Raw genomic sequence first — 21,777 nt, 5'->3', positions numbered from 1 at the left:
AATACCCAACTTTTACATCAACATGGATGGGACTGGAGGAGATTATGCTAAGTGAAATAAGTCAAGCAGAGAAAGTCAATTATCATAGGGTTTCACTTATTTGTGGAACATAAGGAATAACATGGAGGACATTAGGAGAAGGAAGGGAAAATGGGGGGGGCGGGGAATTGGAGGGAGAGATGAACCATGAGAGACTATGGACCTGAGAAACAAACAGGGTTTTAGAGGGGAGGGGGGAGGGGGGATTGGTTAGCCCGGTGATGGGTATTAAGGAGGGCACGTACTGCATGGAGCAGTACAATGGATCGTGGATCACTACATCAAAAACTAATGATGTGTTGTATGGTGACTAACATAACATAATAAAATTAAAAAACAAACAAACAAACAAAAATGTGTTTACTAACAGACCCAAATTTATCTTTAGTTTCTCTGTAATAAGGAAGCCAAAATTCAGTACGTTCAGTAATTAATGTTGCAGTATTTTATTTTATTTGGAAATGATCTAGATCTTTAATGAATTTAACTTATCACTTAACCTAACTCAGTAATTACTGTTGCAGTATTTTATCTTATTTGGAAATGATCATTAAAGAATGAATTTAACTTATCACTTAACTTAACTCAGCAAAACTTTAAGGTGTTAGGTTACCAAAAAGATTTGGGAGACAATTTAAAGTTTAGCTAAAAATCGTTTTATCTTATTTACACCTGTTTAATTTACTTGTTATTAACAATTATGCTTAGATTATCCATAAAAACTTTGTAAGACATCAAAGTCAGTGATTCTTCCAAGCTATTTTTTAAAGAATCTTCTTTTGTAACAGAGATCATATCAACTTATTTAACTGAAGTAAATCCAGGCAGAATAAAAGTCTTAATTTTAATACTGATAATTCTGAAGACATGTCTATTTTTTTAAGTTTATTTATTTATTTATTTTTAAGATTTTATTTATTCATTTGGGACAGAGAGATACAGAGAGAGAGCATGAGCAGGGGGAGAGGCAGAGGGAGAGGGAGAAGCAGGCTCCCCACTGAGCCAGGAGCCCGAGACGTGGTGGGGCTCAATCCCAGGACGAAGGCAGATGCTTAACCATCTGAGCCACCCAGGTGCCCCGTAAATTTATTTATTTTTTTAATAATCTCTACACCCAGTGTGGGGCTCTGACTCAGGACCCAGAGAACAAGAGTTGCAGGCTCCACGGACTGAGCCACCCAGGTGCCCTAAGACATGTCTATTTTCAGTAAACAAACAATCGGATGTTTTCCCAGATTAGGTGAACTTGAAAAAAACTGGGGGTTAGTTTCTATCTTTCTGAGAGTTTTAGAAGGCCCAATCCTTACAAGTGCTTACTTTCAAACCTACTAAATAGGGCTCTTCTACAAATTAATATTAGTAGTACCACCCAGAAGTAAAACAGTATCTCACATTTACGACACACACAGATGTAAAGACCTTAGAGTTACTAAGATTTCGTTTAGAAGATTTTTGAAATTTGTATTTATCCCTGGAATTAATCTTAAAGAAGCTGTAGAAGAGTTTTTTAGAAGTTTGTGTTTTAAAAAGGCCTCCCCCGCCCTTTCTTCTCCTCAGTCTCAGCTGATTGTGGGCTGTGTTCACATTTCAAAGGCATAATAAGATGTGTAACTTTAAGGGACAGAGAAAGAATGCAGTGTTTCTAAGAAGGATGTCGGTTTTCTAAAGCCAGTAATTTACAAGCTGTTTAACATAAATAGGGAAAGCTTAGGGATTGGTAAAGGAAGAGGAAAACTTTAAACTTGCCTCCAGCGCTGCATTTCCAGTTTTGTAAAGATTTGTAAAATGTGGGAAAATGGCTTTCAATTCCTCAAAGAATTGCTTTGTAACTGCAATGTCCTCACAAGGTAGATCCACCTTTCCAACTCCCTTATCCTCAACTTGCTTCTTTCCATTGGAGTACGTAGTTGTCATTTTGAGTTTCTCTGGCAGTGTTGAATAACTCCCCTTGGTCCCCAAAGAGGGGGCAAAGAATATTACCTTTCCAAAATCCAGTCACTCCCAGTGAGAGCCAAAAGAAAGAGCCAACCACCTGCCTGCCCAGGCGGGCAGAAAGCCCAGCCCAGTGACAAGGATACAATGCTAGAAGAGAGTAGCTATCTCTGGGAGAAAAAGGATCAATAACCAGTGGGTTGGGATTTGGAAAGGAAAGGACAACGTGAAATTTTGTTTTCCTCTCTCGACCGGGCCCTACAGACAGAGATTCAGAAGAGATGATTCGGGTAAAAATTTTCACCCTTTGCTGGCTCCTGACGGTTTTCCCAGGATCTCCCTGCCTCCAGCAGGCACCAGTGTTTACAAGCTTCCCCTTGGCTGTTTAAGGGAATAACGTAGCGATTTACCAGAGAATCCCTCAGTTCTGACAACTCTACAGGTAGATATGGGGTGTGGTGTTCGTAAGTCCATTAACTTGGTGGACTTTTGTTCAGGGGGAGTAGTCGTTTCAGAACAGAAAACCCATTCAGAGAGAGGATTGGTAGAACGAGCATTCAAAGGAGGACAGCATTCAAAGGAGGCAGGGAGTTACATCAGTCTTACAGGCTTTTGTCTTAAGTACCTCTTCCATCTTTAATTCTTTATTAGCCTTTTGCAAGTATCTCTTCATGAAGCTCCTTTGGAATTTTGAAAGTTTTTGGAGGCTTCTGCTTGCCAGTTAAAATAGGGTTCCCATTTTAAATTGGACACCCTTGCTTTCAAGGGCACTTCTTAAATGATCTTACCTAATTGGGACATTCTCCATATTGGCCATTGTATTTCTGGGTTGTAATTCCCCGGAGGGCAGGCAGCAGTTTGGTAGGACGCTGGCCCCAAATGGAGCAAACCCACATTTCTGCCCAGCCGTATCTAGCTGCAAATGGGGTGCAACTCACATATTTGCCGGCTCTATTTTGGGGCCCGAACCGGATGGCTGCCAAGCCAAGTTCCTTAGGACACAAACAAGCTTTGTAAGATTTTGCTGTTTTTGCTGGATGTCTGTACCTTCCAGGGTATGGTTCTTAGACATAAAATAAGCAGGTGTGCTGGAAAGTGTCACGCTTGACTCTAGAATTTAAGGATCCCATTAGCTAAGCCTCTGGGAGCTGAACTAATAGCCAAAAGGGATATGCTGAGGGGTTGGGGTTTGTGTGTGTCTTACAATGTACCTCGTTGCCCAGAAATTTTCTTGAGGTTAGCTGGTAACCTAGTCAATCGAACCCGTTCTGTGACCAACTTATTCTACAACGAACTCTTCTTGAGGTGGTAAGCACTCTAACAAACTTTAAATGCTCGACCAGTACCCACCAATTTCTTTTTTCCCCTTTTTTCTTTTTCTTTTCTTTTCTTTTAGGACTCTTTGGCTTCTGAGATACCCTTTAACAATAGCCTTTATCTACACAAAACAAGACAAACAAATGTGCACCTTAATGTACCAGCAGTAACCAAGAGGTGTTACTGCATCTTGGCCTACAAGAAGGCCACTTGCCATTTCTACCAATTTCGCCTGGTCCAAACATTAGCATGTTGGCCCCCCTTTCATATGTTCTACCCATCCTCCACTTGCAACTACATATGGGGCCCCAGTGGACAGCCCCCACCAAGCTTTCAGCCAACAGCCAGCCTCAGATGCCAAGGAGCCACTGTGGACGTCTGTCCCAGTCAAGCCTTCCCAGATGGCTGCCTCGGTCACCATCTTACCTCATAAAGAACCCAAGCAAGAACCACTCAGCTGATCCAAGTTAACCTACAGGACCATGAAAAATAATAGTAAATTGTTTTAAGCTGCTGAGTTTTGGGGTGGTTCATGACACACCAATAGATGACCAGAACAGTGGTAAGCCAGATGAACATATCTGTTCTCACGGAGCCTACTCTCTAGTGAAAAAAAATAAGCAAATAAGTTAGTAAATAGAAAATATCATTGCCGATGTGGATAAATGCTATAAAGGAAATAAAGCAAGGTTGTGTAATTGTAAGTTGGGGCTGGGGGAAACCAAGGACAGGCTTCTCTGAGCAGGTGACATTTGAACTGATACCTGAATGATGTGTAAGATCTATCCATATGATCATTTGGGGGCTGAGTGTTGAGGAAAAAAAAGAAAAAACAAAAGGTTAAACTCCTGACATAGTCATCTTTGTGTGGAAGACAGTCCTTTTTCGAAGATCTTGATCTTTTCAGAAGTGGTAGAAATAGGCAGCTGGGGGTAATTTTGGTCTAGACGGATATTCAACAGAGATAAAATGCAGAATATTATATAGTTGTACTTTATAAATGATGGTTAAATGGAATGAGTCAGGCCATTTTTATAGTTGTGATGCACAATATAACTTAAATAAGGACTCTATCAAAGTATTCCTTCAGTAAAATATGTATAGTTGACTGTCCGTGATGAACAAAAACTGAGTTATTTGTCACTGGCGGACTTGAATGCTTAGGGATGAAATTCAATGCTCATCTCATACCAGCTCACTGTCACTGGTGCTGTTTTCATCCTTGTGGAGTGAGTCACACGCCGGGAACTTGAACATCAGAACCCCTCCCCAGTTTGCCTTACCCTTCACCTACTCACGGATATTTATTTACCAACGATTTTTTAAAGTTATGGAATAGGAAAATGAAGCATTTGTTCATCATTTACTCAGGGATTGTAAAGTCGGGTTTTTCAACAAAATAAAATGCCATTGTTTAAAAAAAGAAAAAAAAAAAAAAGCTAAAGCAAGTCCAAAGGCCCTAAGGCGGGAACAAGCCTGATGAATGCCAAGAACAGTAAAAAACCAGGGTGGCTGGAGCAGAGTGAAAGTCAAAGTCTTAAGAGGCAAAATCCAAGAGCTTGGCAGGAACGAGATCGTGCAGGGCCCTGCAATGTGGGATGCCTTCTCAGTGCATTGGAAGTCATGGGCTAGTTTCAGCTGGGAGGTAGGGGCATGAAATCATCTGAATTATTTTGGAAAATCACTCCAGCTGCTCTAAAAGAATGGATTGTAATTGGGCAGCCATGGAAACTGGATACACAGTGAGGAGACTTTTCTTTGCAGTTGACTGAGCAAAGGATCGATGGTAACAGTCCCTTATATTAGGCAAAGGATCATGAATCACTTGGTGCTGGTTAGTCCATCACATCCGGAAGAGAGGGCTAATTTATTAGACTTGTCACCCAAAGGAAGATAAAGTCACAGAGGGGGGCTGTGTGGTTACTGATTCATCATGCATTTTCTACCTTTTGTACTGTAAGTTTCTACTGGAACACTAGCTCTTGGAGCTCTGAGCTGCCATGGATGAGGTCTGACTAGCCTGCGGCTGCCATGTTGTAAGGAACCCCAAGGCACATGGAGAGGCCACAGTGTAGGCAGTCTGGGCCACAATCCCAGGTAACCCAGCCTTTTGGTAATCCCAGCCCAGACACATGAGCGAAGAAGCCACTGGATGATTCCAGCCTCAGATGGAGTCACCTTCAGCTGTTTTGAGTTTTCCCAGCTGAGGCCTGAGGCTTTATGGAACAGATTCAAACCATTTTCACTGTGCCCTGTCCAAAATTCTGACCCATGGAATCCATGGTATCCAAGCATAGTAAAGTGATTGCCATTTTACATTAGTTTTAGGCTGGTTTACTCTGCCAGTAGGTTACTGGAGCAGGTGAAAAAAAGTTGGCAGGGTTTTTTATAATCCTATTGGCCTTGTGAGTAAACTCTGTAGAATTAGAATAGGCTCTCTATCAATTACTGAGGTCAGCCCACGGAAACCATTCTGCAGCAGAAGTTTCATTATTTGCATTATTGAGCCAATCGTCTCATTATTTGCAAATGGCCCCTCCTCCCCATCCTACAGAAGTAGATAAGAGCCAGCCACTTGGAGTCCAAAAGATCTGGTTGGAAGCCCAAATCTACCACTTCCTAGCTCTGTGATCTTGGGCAAGCTATTTAACCTCTCTGAGCCTTAGTTCCTTCATTTATAGGGTAAAAATAGTACTTCTAACCTCATAAGGTCAACATGGATTAAGAGAGAGTTTTTCACAAAGCTGTCAAGACAGTGCCAATGCGTGAGCAATAGCTGTTGTCAAAATGCCCTGTAGAGGCCCTATGGCTCCATGTACCTGGCCCTGCTTCGTCCCGGTGGACTCCAATGATGTCACCTCCCTTCAGGCTCAGGCAGCTTCAGGTTCAGGACCAAAGCTGCTTTGTGCACGCACTCTGTACCAGGTCAAGACGCCTAAAAATTGTTTGCCTTTGCAACATCCATGATGTGAAGTAGAAAGAAGAAGGAGGAAACCCTTCCTCCCTCCCCTCAACATCCTTTCCCGGGGTTTATCTAATCTTATCCTCCGTGTATTCCTGGGAGGTGGGCAGGGCAGATTTTATCATTCCCATGGCATAGAGGAAAGAACTAAAGATGAACTGATGAATCTCAGGTTCAGGCAGCCTGACACGGGTCCTGAGGGGCAGCCTGCATACAGAGCCAGTACCCCAGGAATTGGTGTGGAAGGCTCCACAGAGTCATCTCTCCCCCATGAGAAATCTATCAGTAAAGCCCTGTTGATCGTACCTCCTCACTATCTCCTCCCCAGGCCATTCTCCTCTGCCACCTAGACAATTGTCAGGTCCCCATGCGACAGGTCCCACCCCTCCTCCCCATCCAGCTGCCAGGTTCTAAGATGCCCAGGTCCTTCCTCTGGCCTCCAGATAAAGCCCCAAACTCTTAGCTTCTCTCGCAAGGCTCTTGGGGTCTGGTCCCTACTTTTACACCCACGACTGCCTCATCCCATCCTCCCGCTCATTTTGAGTGTCTTTTCTTCCTTAAGCCGTCTCTTGCTTTCCCATCTACTTAGAGCACTCTTCCCCTCCTTCCTCTGAGTAACTCTTGTTCACCCCTTGGGTCTCAGCTGCAAATTCACCTCCCCAGGGCATCCCTCCCATCTACCAGCATCCCTCGGCCTCCACCCTTGGCCAGGTCCCTTGCTAACTTTCCCATCACACCTTGCACTTCCCCTTCACAAATGGTCACCACATGCATTGTTAAGCCCTTGTTCAATGTCTCATGGCATTTCCTGCTAGAAGGTGAAGTCTACAAGAGCAGAGATTGTGTCTGTCCTGCGTACAGACGCACAATAATATTTTATATTAATTATTTCTATTATTTTATGATTTGTGAACTTACTTCCTATACAAAAAAAAAGTTTTTGAAAAAGCAAATACCAAAAGGGGTGAATCTTCCTTGTCATAGGGAAGGGGTGTGTGCTGATTCAAGCGGAGGTGACACTTCCCCCTGCTGCCACCAGGGGGCAGGCAGAGCTTTCCTGAAAGGGTGGTCAGGTTCCTACTGGGGGAGGAAGCCGTGTCCTTGATCTCAAAGAAAACCAGCCGTATCACCCACGTCCTGCGCACACTTTTGAGACACCCGAAAATCAAATAAAGGGCAAGGAGGGGTGGGCATGGGAATGGATCAGGGTGAGGCCTATCACGAAAGCAAGAAGACTTTAAGTTACTCCTGGGGAAGACTGGGACCCATTTGGAAGACAGATTGTGACACTCCTTGGGCAGTGGAGGGACTTCCCAGGGACAGACTTCCGGGAGGTGACAACCACACAAAAAAATGCTATTTGTTCCTTTCTTTAATGCAGTCGACAGCATATTTTAAAAAAGCAGTCAAGAGCCAGGGAAACTAAAAATCTATGTGCTTTTAGAAAAGTTGCTTTGGTCTATGGTGTTCAGAGCATTTCAGCACCATAATCACTGTAGTCCTCAAAACTACCCACACTCAGGAATTTCTTGAGGCAGATATCATCTCCCTATTTTACATAGAAAGAAACTGTGGCTCAGAGAGGTAAAGCGACTTGCCCAAGATCACAGAGCAACATCCAGAACTACTTCTCATTACTACCAAATCTGTTTTTTATTACACTGTTCTGAATTAATAATTAAATAATATATTTATTAACAGTATTACTATTGCTGGGTGCCTGGGTGGCTCAGTCGGTTAAGCGACTGCCTTCGGCTCAGGTCATGATCCTGGAGTCCTGGGATCGAGTCCCACATCGGGCTCCCTGCTCAGCAGGGAGTCTGCTTCTCCCTCTGACCCTACCCCCTCTCATGCTCTCTCTCTCTATCTCATTCTCTCTCAAATAAATAAATAAAATCTTAAAAAAAAAAAAAGAGTATTACTATTGCTGTTAGCAGAGCTGTCATTCGCTGAGGGGGTCACTCTGCCAGCCACTTGTACATTTTCCAAATGTCATGTCATTTTCATCCTCACCGTAATTCTATGAGATTGCTATGAGACAGAGAAAAGTGGCCCCAGACTTCTGGGAGCCGACCTGGCACTCACAGTGGGCCTTTGGTGTTCTCCTGCTGAACATAAACAATTTCACAGAACATCAGCGTCAGACAAGGCCATCCTGTGCTTGTGGTGGATCAAGACAGAAACATGACCCTCTGTGACACTGTCTGAACATGGATAAAACGTGAGTATTGCACAAGCCGCACAAACAAGCCAGCATCCCCTATCCTGGCCAATCTCAGAGACTGCTGCCTCTTTACCCATTACAGCTTTAACCCCCACCTGGGGTTCCTTTCTTATTGTTGAAATTAAGATACCCAATCAGAGAATTGCCCCACTTCCCGACAGCATCCGATCCAAAGCAAAGCCAGCTTCCTTAAACCTGTCCCCAAATCACCCCACTCAAGCCCAAATCCTCTAGCATCTTCTTAATGAGATGCACATGGTTCCCCAAGGTGTAGGTTCTCCCTTGCTGCCATCAGTAATAAACCCAACTCGTTCAAGTAGAAATAGGAGTGTTTGGTATTTGGTTGGAGATATTAACAGGTATTTATTACCTTCATTTGTTAAGGGTATAGGTTGGAAAGGTTGAGAAATTTGCCCAAGACTACAAGGCCATGCGTGATAGAACCAGCTGTGTCTATGTTCTCTTCTATTCAACGCTCCCTGCTATTTGAGTACTCTGTGCCCCCGTTTCCTCATCTGTAGTGAGGCCATTAGCCTGCTCTCCAAAGGTCCCTCCAGCTCACGTCTTCTGGGAGGCAAGAGTGTGAAGGCTTTGTCAAGGGCATCTGCTTAGGAGAGCTGGGAATTCTGGCTGGGAGATCCCCCTCTGGCTGGGGACCCCCTGGATTCTCAACAAGTCATTCCCACAATGCCTTGTAGCTGGGACGATGTAATGATGAACTGAAGAGTGGTACATCCTGGGAAATATCTCCACGAACTTGGACTCCTGCCCGTCACCTACCCTCTCCCTCCTCCCTCCAGCGATCCTCTTTCAGTTGTTCATATTTTCACATCATCTGATTGCCGCTCTCCTGCCCAAGTCAGGAGGGTGGTTTGGGAGCTCTTACCTTATGGACCATCCTCCTGTTCTTACACTAACCTCTCTCTCCCAACCAATAAGGGGGCATCCTAGCAGCCCCTGCATCAATTGTAGGAAGCTGAAAAAGAGGGATTCCTCCCACTTCGAGTCCCGAGATTCTGAAAGCTGATGGAGGGGACTTAGCAAAATGTTGCACAAGAACCTAAAAGACACTTTATGGGAAACTGGAGTACTTCTTTGATGGCCATCTCCCAGTCTCTGTATAATTGTCTTAGGACGAAGACAGCAGACTTGGTCGGTGGGTTTCTTGGGAGTAGACTCAGGACCAATGTGGAAGGGCAGGCAGGGCAGGGATGAGGGAGACACTTTAGGGTTCAAAGAGAAACAGAGAGTGTTGTAAAGAGGAGTGTCTGAGTCGCTCATTCTTCCGCAAAGGACAGTATAATTTAGTCAACACTAATCCTAGTAAAGGTTTCAACTGCACGAATTACATGCCAGGCTCTCTGGTCTAAGGGCTCAGCAAGTATTAAGTCATTTAGCCTCACAACGACCCCATTTAGGGAAAAGACATGTAGAGAGGGTTAAATAACTTGTTCAAAGCCACATACACAGGATAGCAGAAGATACGTGCCATACCCTTACCTCTGGGAGCTGCCACGTTCAGTGCTGCTGGCTGACTTCCAAGGGCCAGTATCTGCACCTCTTTGCCTAAGGGCTTTCTTGGAAGCTACACAAAGAAAGCCTGTGCACAGAGCAAGCCAGAAGTCCTCAACCAATGACTAACAGGGGGTTGGTGGGTAAACACCTTTCCCTTTCTTCTTGGGGGAGGTTACTGCAGGAAAGTATTCTCCCCACCTCCCTGAATCCCCATGGAATTAAGCTCCAGTCACAAGCCAAGCTGGTAATGGCCTTGATAGCTCAGTGTTTATTGGCTGCCTTTCCTGCCTTTTCTCATGCACCTCCACCTTACCCAATAAGCCGCTTGCCCTCTGCTTCTTAGGAGCCCTGAATTAAGACAGACCCAGATGTTTGACCCCTTGTAGCCTGGCTGAAGAGGCTGGGCTCTTAACTTCTACAATCTTTCTCCTTCAAGGACAAAGACTTTGGGTCAAACAGCTAGGTCCACATTCTGCCATTTCTCTGCTATTATGGGTTAAATTGTGTCCCCCTCTCTAAAAAGATATGTTGAAGTCCTAACCTCAAGTGCCTCAGAATGGGACTTTATTTGGAAATAGGGTCTTTACAGAGGTCAGCAAGTTCAGATGAGGTCATTAGGGTAGGCCCTAATCCACTATGACTGGTGTCCTTATAAAAAGGGGAAATCAGGACGTAGAGAGAATGCTATGTGAAGACTGGATTTATGCTGCCACAAGCCAAAGAACTTCCAGGAACTAGGAGAGAGGCCTGGAACACATCCTTCTCCAGTGCCTTCAGAGGGATCATGACCCTGCAGACATCCCGCTCTCGGGCTTCTGGTCTCCAGAATGGTGATAGAATAAATAGCTGTTGTTTAAGCCACCTGGTTTGTAGTACTTCATTATAGCAGCCCCAGGAAATGAATTTGCCAGCTATGAGACATCCCCAAGCCCCCAATTCCTCCCCCACAGGGTTCTTAGGATGATTGCCTCAAATAATGCATGTAACATGCTAAGTATGGAGCCGCTACATGGGAAGTGCTCACTAGATGGATGGTTGCTCTTGTTGTAATTGAAATAGCAAGCCCCCTCCCCCTGCCACACAAACAACGGCAGGGAAGGGGGTCCTTGGACAAGTGGACAATTGAGCCCCATGATCCTTCTATTCTTCAGAGTCCAGAACGGTCTGCCCCCACATCTGACCTGACCCAAAAAAGTAAAGAACAAAAGTTTTCATGTTGAAGTGGCATGAAAGTCACCCAGGTTTTTGTGTAGCTTGGGGTAGCCATTAAGAGGTAGATGACCCGTCATGGGTTTGCTTCCCTTACTGGTTCGGCCCGGTCTGGAGACAGGAGAAGGGGAGATGCCACTGCTCTGCAGAAGAACATAAAGTACCATGACTTGATGGACTGTAGCAGTTAAGGTTCTCAGTTGCCAACAACAGAATCCACTCAGGTTAGTTTAATTAGACAATGAGTTTATTTAAACACAAAGCCAAAGAATTTGAAGTTAGACAGGAAAATGTACAGTATCACCAAGGGGAGAAACGAGCTTCTTCAGCAAAAGTACTCCTGCCACCATAATGCTCGGAACTGGGTGGAATTCCACCACTGTTGACCCCCAAAGTCCAGTGATAGTGGGGGATGCAGATGAGGACATAATGAGGATGAAGTTGGAAAAGAGTCCTGGCTTTGAACCTCTCACTCTATGGTCACTCCACTAGAGAGAAGACATGCTCATGCACTCATTCATTCCTTCCACATATATGTACAGACTGTCTCCTATGTGCCAGGAACCGCGCTAAGTGCTAGAGATAAAGTGATGGGGAAAAAATTAGGTGGGGGGGCACCTGGGTGGTGCAGTCAGTTGAGCATCCAACTCTGTTTTGGCTCAGGTCATGATCTCAAGGTCATGAGATCCAGCCCCAAGTCGGGCTCTTGCTCTGCTTGGAGTCTACTTAAGACTCTCCCTCTTCCCCTGCATCCCTCCACCCTTTCTCTCTCTTGAATAAATAAATAAATCTTTACAAACAAACAAAAAAACAAAGGTGCAAATTCTTGCTCTTGTCGTACTTCAAGTCTACTGGGTGAGATGGAGCTAAACCAAGTAGGCCCACGGGGAGAAAGAAAGAGGCAGGGTTCTGCTGAGGAGGGATAGGGATGAGGAGGCCCTGCATGGGGCGTCCTTGGACTTCAGCAGCTCAGGGCAGCTCAGTTGCTAGGCTCTCTGCAAGGAGAAAGAAATAGGCTGGCTGTCATCACTGAAGCCCCTGACCCGCATAGCTTAGGCATTGAGGGGTCCTGGATCATCTCAGAAATGAGCAACCTCGACCTCCCCATGATTGGGATGACTGTCAAGAAGGAAATGAGTTTGCCAAGCCCGGGTGGTGGCTGCTCATGAGCACTGCAGATCACTCTGTAGGGTGGCTGCCCCAATGTTCCCATCTGAAAAGGGGGCACAGGTGGGCCGGCTCAGATGATCTTGGGGCACCACTAGCAGGGACAGTCTGCCGAGTCCCTGGAGGCTGTGCTCAGTCTGTGGTTTCACAGGACACCGCGGCCACTTCCTCCTTAGGAAGGAGTGAGGGGCATGGGGCCCCTGAGCACCACCCCTTCTCTAGCCCTGTGCCCCATCCTCCCTGCCCTGCGCCTCACCCCACGCATCTGTTTCTGGCTCCTTCTCACCACCACAGGTGCAGATGCAGTCCAGTCCATCCAGGAGACTGTTCGTCTTCCCTCAGCAGCCACCGCATGCAAAGGCCTGGAGTGGCTGGCGTGGTGCTGAAGAACCACTGGATCTTCAGGGCCCTGCAGCAACCCAGGTAGGGAAGCCTCAGGAAGAAGGTGGGCCACAGGCCTGCCGGGGTGCTGCTCTGGGTCAATGATGAGGTGTCTGCACAGCTCGGGCTGCACAGTGCACAGCTGAAACAGCCTGCATGCCTCCAGATAGAGAGTGGTAAGGGGTGGGGAGGATGAAGTGTGCAACCTCCATTCGGTAGCCTGCTTTCTAGGGCATTATTATTGATTTTGGTAGATGTCACAATGACATGGTGATCATGTAAAAATTATATATCCTTAATGAGGTATTTCTGAATTCATTGGCATGATGCCTGAGATTAGCTTCAAAAAACTCCGTTCAAATTCAAATAAGCAATATTCTCCATATGTTGATCATTGCTGAAGCTGGAGGATGGGTATGTGGGGATTTATTATACTATTCTCTGTATTTTTATGTGTGTTTGAAAGCTTTCACTATTAAAAAAAAAAGTTTTAAAAGAATCATGCTGTAATGAAGAAAAGCATGGAAGAAAGCATACCAGCATGTTAACTGGCTGCCCCAAGGGGATGGGAATAATGGGATATTGGGGGGGGTGACGTTGTGATTTATAATAAGAAATATATATTTGATCTTCCTCCCTTTCCTGGCACAAAGCTCCTAAAACACTTGGAATTCCGTAAATGATGGAGCCATAAAACCCTCTTTCACTACCTTTGTGAGGTGACTTTTGGAAAGCCCCTAGCTAACCAAGAGAGAGGGATTCCCCTGGCAACAGTGTGAGGGGAACCAACAGTGTGATTTAGGGTTGGAAATTTCAGCCCCTTCCCCTGCCTTAGAGGAGGGGAAAGGGGCTAGATATTGGTTTAATCACCAATGGCCAATGATTTCATCAATCATGCCATTGTGCTGAGATTTCTATTAAAAAAAAAACAAACCAAAAGGACAGGGTTCTGAGAGCTTTAGGGTTGGTGAACACATGAAGGTTTGGGAGAGTGGCATCCTTGGAGAAAGCATGGGAGTTTTGCACACTTTCCCATTACCTTGCCCAATACATCTCTTCTATCTGGCTGTTCCTGAGTTACATCCTTTTATGATAAACCTGTAAGCTAGTAAGTAAAATGTTTCTCTGAGCCTCTAGCAAATTAATCAAACCCAAAGAGGGGGTCAAGGGAACCTCCAATCTGTAACCAGTTGGTAAGAAGCACAGGTAATAATCTGGACTTGCAATTGGCATCTGAAGTGAGAGGGAAATGTGTGCAGTTTTATAGGACTGAGGCTTTACCTGTGGGATCTGTCACTATTTCCAGGCAGAGAGTGTCAGAGTTGAGTTGAATGGTAGTGCACCCAGTCAGTATCCACTGAGAAATGGAGAACTATTTGGTGGTGTTGGAAAAAACAAACACCTACCAGTGAAGGGGTTCAGAACAAGTCTTCCCAAAATGTGCCACTTTGGCATGTGGTCTATTTTAAGCTAAAGGCAGCTGAGACCCTGTGGGCTCAAGAGAAAATTTTACACCTCCCTTAACTACCTAGAATAATCTAAATTGGGGATCTTTTACAGAGTAAGAGTTAGTACCAGAGATAAATGTTATCTGACTGACTCATCTGTATGGCAGGGCAAACATCTAATTACCAAGCATCTGCCCTTCTTCATATTGCCCTGTGACTTGCCCTCATCTCCCTTGAAGCCCCAGGCCCTTATCCCATTCCTTAGCCCAGGAGGGCCTACAGACCTCATTTTACCTTTCTGTCTTTGAACTGTTCATGCATGTGGGGTTTCTGGAAATACAAAATTAAATTTGATTTTCTCCTGTTAATCTGTCTCATGTCAATTTAATTCTTAGGCCAGCCAGAAGAACCTTTGAAGGACAGAGGAAAATTTTTCCTCCCCAACACTGGAGAGGGAGTCTTAAAATTTTATTTACACATCTTTATGGCCTTCCACTACTTATAATAAGCATATATGACTTTTGTAATTCAAAAATAAATAAATATTTAAAATAAATATGCCACAATATTTGCAACAAATAAGTAATATTGTAGAAGAATATTGACATCAGGAAATGGCTGCAGGATATTATGGAGTAAGAAAGCACTACATCCAGTGACATCCTGGCATTGCGAAGAATAGAACATGTGCTATTCTTTTTTCAGCAGATCCCTTCTTTCAAATGAAGTCTTACCAAAAGAAATCTGTCTGGTAAGTACCTGGGTGTGGGACCTGGAGTCCCATCTTCAGCCCTCTCACCGTCCCCCACCTTCCTACCCCTTCCTACCCCTCCCTACCCCAGTACCCCCAAGGCTCAAGGAGCATCTTATGCAAACTGGACTTCATTTCCTTTAAGCTCTTAGTGATTCCACTTACTGGCTGTGTGATTTTAGGTAAGAAAATTAACCACTCTGAGGCCAACAGCAGCCTGGTCAGTGAAGTGAGCACAAACAATAGTCCCAACCTCATAGATTTGTTGAGAGGATCAGAGATGATACCTGTAAAGTAAGTGGCAATTAAGTAATATTCACTAAGTGTTAGTTATTTGAGTAGATATTAGATGCACTTGATAAATTCTAATTTAATGCTCCTGGTTGATATTCAAGCTATAAATAACCTGGGACAAAATTGCCTATGAAAAGCCCTTGAACCTCACCCCAACCCATCGAAGCACAATAGACTCATCCCCAGTGACCCTCCACCCTGGAGACCAACACAGCCAGATTTTCCAATGGTGGGATAATGGTAAGATGCTTTTTTTTTTTCAGCATCAGATTAAGTAAATGGCTTCCTTTTAAGGATTGCAGCATATATATATATATTTAAAAACCCACACAAATATTTTATGCCAGCTAAAGTTTTAAAATGTATTATCTATCCAGGAATCAGAAAAATAACTATTATATATTTTAGATCTGAGTTGTCAAAATGTAAAAAATCTTCATGAATATTAAGTCTTAAGTCTCTGAATTATTCAGTGTGTTTATTCAGCTACAGACTTCTTAACCCCTTCAATAAACTATCAAGTAAATAGGGGGAAATTCCTGTGAAACACAGCCTGAAACCATCACATAGGTGTCCAGAGGCAGAGGGAAAGCTCTCATTTATGAGAAAACACGTACATCGATCTGGAAGTTGCTTTCTTGCGCATAAGGAACCACAATCCTCTATTTGAAAGAAATATTTTTCTTTTTGAAGCTGGAAATCAAATTCTGATAAACGTCTGAACTTGAAATCGGGAATGACTCCTATTTAGGTCTGAATGTAAAGCTCTTGGGTTTCAGCTGAGCGGGGCCGGAACTGGGGTGAGGCAGGATCAAGCAAGTGCAGGGGCAGATCCTGTGTTTTTTGAAAATGTTAATACTTTCTTCATAACAGGCTTTTGGCATTAATTTTGATTTTTTAAACTATTGTATTCAAATACAACTTATCAGGATTCTTAAGCTTTTTGGCTTCTCTTAGATTCTGTGTGAGAGGCAAGTGCCTCCCTCATCTCACCTCTGGGATAGCCCTGCTGCTGAGGGGAAGATTGTCTTCTCTCATGGTGTGTTTTATGAGTTGTATATTCTCCTGAGAGTGACTTGATAGGGACCTAGAGGGAAGGTGGCACCAGGGTCCCTGGGGGGTGGGGGGTGGTACCTAACAGAGAAGAAATGAAAGGGAAGGTTGTGGTTCTAGAGGACAGCCTTACCTGCTTGGTGGCTCTGCCTGGCACTGCTACTGTCCCCTCTTCACCTTTTGATGAGCGAATCAATTCAATCATGTACATTAAGAGCTCAAAGTAGAATGGTTTTCTGTGATCTTTAGGTTGTAGGATTTGGAAATCTTTATTTTTCTCATGCTTTTCTTTATCTTCTAAGTTTTCTGTAATGAACACATTACTGCATTTATTATCAGAAAACAGAAAAGGAAAGACATTTAATTACTCACTTGAGGAACAGAATCATTCCCAACAAAGCACAAGTGTTTGTTTTATTCAAGAGAACTGGATAGGGGTGCCTGGGTGGCTCAGTCATTAAGTGACTGCCTTCAGCTCAGGTCACGATCCCAGGTTCTGGGATAGAGCGCTGCATCAGGCTCCCTGCTCCACCGGAAGACTGCTTCTCCCTCACCCACTCCCCCTGCTTGTGTTCCTTCTCTCGCTGTGTCTCTCTCTGTCAAATAAATAAATAAGATCTTTAAAAAAAGAGAGAGAGAACTGGATAGACCAAGGGAGCCATGTATGTCTGCATTCCATCATTGTTTGCCTGGACTATTGCAGTACCCTGCCCACTGGTCCCTCTGTCTCTGCCCTTGGCCCCCTAGAGGCCACTCTCCACTGCAGTCAGGGGGATCTTGTTATCACTTGAGAACTATTGCATTGTTCCTACATCCAAATGCTTAGCAACTCCCAGTCTCTCTCTTAGAGCCAAAGTCTGAGTTCTTATAAGGTCCTACAAGGCTCTGCAAGACCTGCCCACAGGGCCTCTCTGGCCTCATCATCTTCCACTCTCCCACCCCACCCACTCAGCTCCAGCCACCATGGCCTCCTCACTGCTGCTCAAACATACCAGGCAAGTTCTTCCCACCTAGTCTTCTTCCTGCACTGCTCTTCCACCAGCTGGTCACCTGGCACACTCTCATTTTCTCCAAGCTCTGCTCAAACATCTTTTCACAGAGGGTTTCCTTGACCAGTCTATAGAAATGGCATAGCCTTCTTTATCCCATCACTCCCTATCAGCAAAACACTAGTCATGACCTGGCATATGACCCTCTTTCTCTATTGTCTGTCTCCCTCCTGCAGGGCAGGGTCTTTGTTGTGTTTGGTTTACAGCTGTGTCCCCACACCAAGAACAATGCCTTGTAGGTACTTGACAAATATTTGTCAGATGAATTCATCTTCCATCTCACGTTCACATGGGTACACAGTCACTGAACAGAATGAATACAATGAGATTCCTGTTAATAAAATGTTTGATCATGAGGCACCTCTGTATGATTAGAAAGCTAGCTCTAACATTCTGTATCCTGAGAGTTAACAAAATAATATTGGAAATGGGGGCAAGGGGAAGGGCCTTGAACCCCCTATTTGGGTGCCAGTCACAAGTCCCTGGGGCCCCCCATACTTCTGACCAGCCAGCTGTAAATTCAGGGATTCCTTGACCACCACTGCCCCCAGTTCAATAATTCACTAGAATGATTCAAAGAACTCAGGAAAGCACTTTACTTACATTACCAGTTGATTATAAAGGATAAAACTCAGGAACAGTCAAATGGAGATGTATATAGCAAGGTGGGGGGTGGGAGGACTCAGAAGATTACCCTCACAGCACCTCCATGTATCACCAACCCAGAAGCTCTCTGAACCCTGATGTGTAGGAGTTTTTGTTGATTAAATCTTTGGCCATTGGTGATTGAATTCTCTCAATACCCTCCTCCTCCTCCCCAGAGGTTAGGTGGGGGTAGAGGCTGAAAGTTCCAACCCTCTAATAACCTGAGCAGTTTTTCTGGCCACTAGCCCCTCCAGAAGCCACCCAGGGGCTCCTGCCTGTGGTCATTCATTAGCATCCAAAAGACAGTACATCCCAAGGGGTTCTAGAGTCTTGGCTGGGAGTGGGACAAAGATCTAATAGTTTTCTTTTTCATTACACTACAGTGAGGTTCAGGGGAGAGGCAGAAACCAGGAATAGGGAGTCTCAGAGATGGGACCCAGGTTCTGATAGAGTTGTCAGTGAGCATTAAGCAGGATAATGTTTTAAATGCTGAAAAGGTACTGACTTACTTTTTAGAGTCATGAAAAGTCCCTGCAATTAAAACTTCCTAACTTCCCTGAAGAAATGCAGAATGGTTTGACTCCCCTTCCACAGAATTGCCCTCCTTTTCAGGCCCCAGCCTACAGAGGACAGGTGAGCAGGACTTACTTGAGGAAGAGGTACTGGTTTCATCCCCTGGGGTGCTAGCTACCAGGGTGCTCAGGAGGGGAGAAGGACTGCAGAGAAGCAGAGGGGGCTCATCTTCAAAGCCTTCAGAAGGGCTCCTATGGAACCCGAGGGTCTGACCAAGCTTTTCACATCCCAGCAGAGGGGTGGGGACAGCCGATGGGGAGGGAGAGGAATAAAGAAGGGGAGGAGCTGAGGTCTGTCCTGTTCATGGCATAACTTCCGCACCTCCCCAGGCTTCTGCCTGCAGGGGCCAAAATGCTCAGTAATAGCCTTCTCAAACTTTATCACACCTGTGAATCACCTGCGGATCTTGTTGAAATGCAGATTCCTTTCAGCAGGTCTGGGGTGAGGCTGAGAAGGAGAAGCTGCATTTCTTACAGGCTCCCTGCTACAGGGTGTCCCCAGCTCCAGTTTCTCCCCTCTGAAATGGTCCTCAGAACCATACTGTGAGTAGCAAGCCTGGAGGAGACCTCATCAGGGTGAGAGAAGGGGAGCAGGCAGAGAGAAAAGCTGTCTCTCCCACACATCTTGGAAAAGTGGCAGAGGAGACAAGATCATGAAGAGGTGAGTCTTATAGAACCCCAAATTCTCTCCCATTAATCTACCTCCCTGCCTCAACCTCCACCTCTACCTAGCTTCTTTGGAACAGTCACAATGTTTACCATGTGACCAGTACAAATCACTTGACTTCTTTGCAAAAACAAATGAGTCCACTCGACCCCATCTCCCTCAGAGGATTAAGCAATTGAGCAGATTTCAATGCCCTGGCACCATACCATGCTATGTGCACGAGGTAATGAGGCTCCACATTACAAAGTTGCCCCCAGCCAGATACTACAGAGAGACCCTCTAGTCTGATTGTGACTGGATCATCAGGACCTGATAACAAGTTGCAAATACCCTTGGGAAAGGAAACACCTTATTTCCTATCTCATGCTGGAAGCAAATGGAACTGGAAGTACAGAGCACTAGCAAGGTGGTGTTGGGGAGGAGAAATTTTACTTTACCCTTTAATGACTCTTCTGGCTAGTCTAAGAAATTGACATGAGACAGCTTAAACCGAGGGCTCATATAGCATGGAGCACTGGGTGTTACACACAAACAGTGAATCATGGAACACTACATCAAAAACTAATGATGTATTGTATGGTGACTAACAAAATAAAAAAAAAGAATAAAGTAAATATAATTTTAAATAGCAAAAAAAAAAAAAAGAGAGAAAATCAAATTTAATTCTCTACATATGGGAGCACCACAGACATGACAGTTTCAAAGACAGAGAGGTAAAATGAGGTCTGTAGGCCCTCCTGGGCTAAGGAATAGTGGATGGCATGCCAAAGTGGCACATTTTGGGGGACCTTATCCTGAATCACTTCAACTACATGTTTCACAGGCAGGAGGACCTGAGTTTGGCAAATTACTTAAAGTTTCTGGGCCTTGGTGCCCTCATCTGTAAAATGGTGTTGTTTATAAAATCAACACCCCCCCCCCATTTCTAAGGGTTGTTCTGAGGGTATTTGAGATTAATGGAAGTAGATGCTCAGCTCTGTGCCCTTGGGTAGTAAATGCTCAATAATTCAAGGTTCTGATTATGATCGTCATTATCACACCCAACTCCCAGTTGGAAAGTTTGGATCTTATCTCAGGCCTGAGTTGGAATAAATTTCTTGGCCCAGGATGGAGCCACTCCTGTCCAAGGCCCCATGTCAGCAAACCAAAACTTAAACTTTCATGTTCCTGCAAATGCTCTGCTTGACCAGAAACACAGTATAGCCAGTCAGCAACCCCCAGAGGCCAACCCAGTTATGGGGCTCTATACTTATTTCCTTGCTCCTTACTCATTTTCTTTATTTTCCTATTCCTCATTCTTTATCCTGTAAAAGCTTCCTGCCTTCTGCCCCACTTTGCAGTTCTCTAGATCCTTAGGGATGGAGACTGCCCACTTCATGAAGTGTTAAATAAAATTATTTTGTATCACCAAATTGTCTTTAATCATTTTTATTAGTTTTAGGTATGAGGAAGTGATCCAAAGCTGGCTGCTAACAGCCTGTGGTACAACAAGACACCCAGGCAAGACACCCACTGAACACTCTGGGCTCACTGTTCCTCTCATGGTTGCTGAGGACCATGGGTATGTCACTCTCGGATTTGAGCTCTACTCCCTTGTATGCAGCTCTCTGGTCCAAACAGTATACACATATGCACATGTCGATATTGTTCCCAGAAAGGTGCGGGATCCTGGAAAGGTTACAGGACAGTTATATTGACAGTCCACAATGGGTAGCAGCCATTAGGGAATTCACAAAGCCTTGAGGTAAGTCCACAGCATAAACTACTGGGGGACTTGGGTTAATATATTAAGATAAGAAATTCTGACTGCTCTGACCAATGGCACATCAAATTCTAAGTAAGCACAAGTCATTAAAAGCCATTAGGTCATCTTCCACTTTAAAGAAATCTTCTTGTGCAAGGAATAACAGATCAGTTGCAGATGGGAATCTCCGAAGCCAAAGCTGCAAAATTGGTAGGCATGGATCAAGCACCTTAGAGCTGTCAGAGTGCTCACCACCTAAATCCAAGATTCCTATGCTAGGCTAAGTTGGTTATATGCCCATGTGACTGACCACAATAAAAACCCTAGGCACTTGGTCTTCGGCGAGCTTCCCTGATGGGCAACACTTCAAAAGTGTTGCCCTGGGGGAATGAAACACATCCTGTATAACTGGACTGAGGGAGGGAAGCTTGTGCCTGGTTTCCTCCATTCTTCACACCCTATGCTTTTCTCCTTTGTTGATTTTAATCTGTATCCATTTGCTGTAAACTTAAGTATAACAACTTCTGAGTCCCATGTGTCCTTTTCATGAGTTGAACCTGAGCATGGTCTTGGGGACTCCAAACACAGGGAGTTTCCATTGTTATCTCCAAATAGAAACTATAGTCTAGAGAGGTTAAAGAGATTGGCAGAAGTAGCACAGAATGTGAGTGGAAAAGCTGACGTTTAAATTTGTCTGTCTCCAGTGGCCGTACTTTTGACAAGTACTAGAGGACAAGTGAAGATAATCTGACATAATTTATGCCTCTTAAGTAGAAAACTCACCAATTGGGACAGAAAATTTATTCAA

Source organism: Mirounga leonina, unplaced genomic scaffold, assembly GCF_011800145.1.
Source record: "Mirounga leonina isolate KUSES-001 unplaced genomic scaffold, KU_Mleo_1.0 Mir_150, whole genome shotgun sequence".
NCBI lineage: Eukaryota > Metazoa > Chordata > Mammalia > Carnivora > Phocidae > Mirounga > Mirounga leonina.
The sequence above is the reverse complement of the archived record's forward strand: the minus strand, read 5'-3'. Positions refer to the sequence as shown.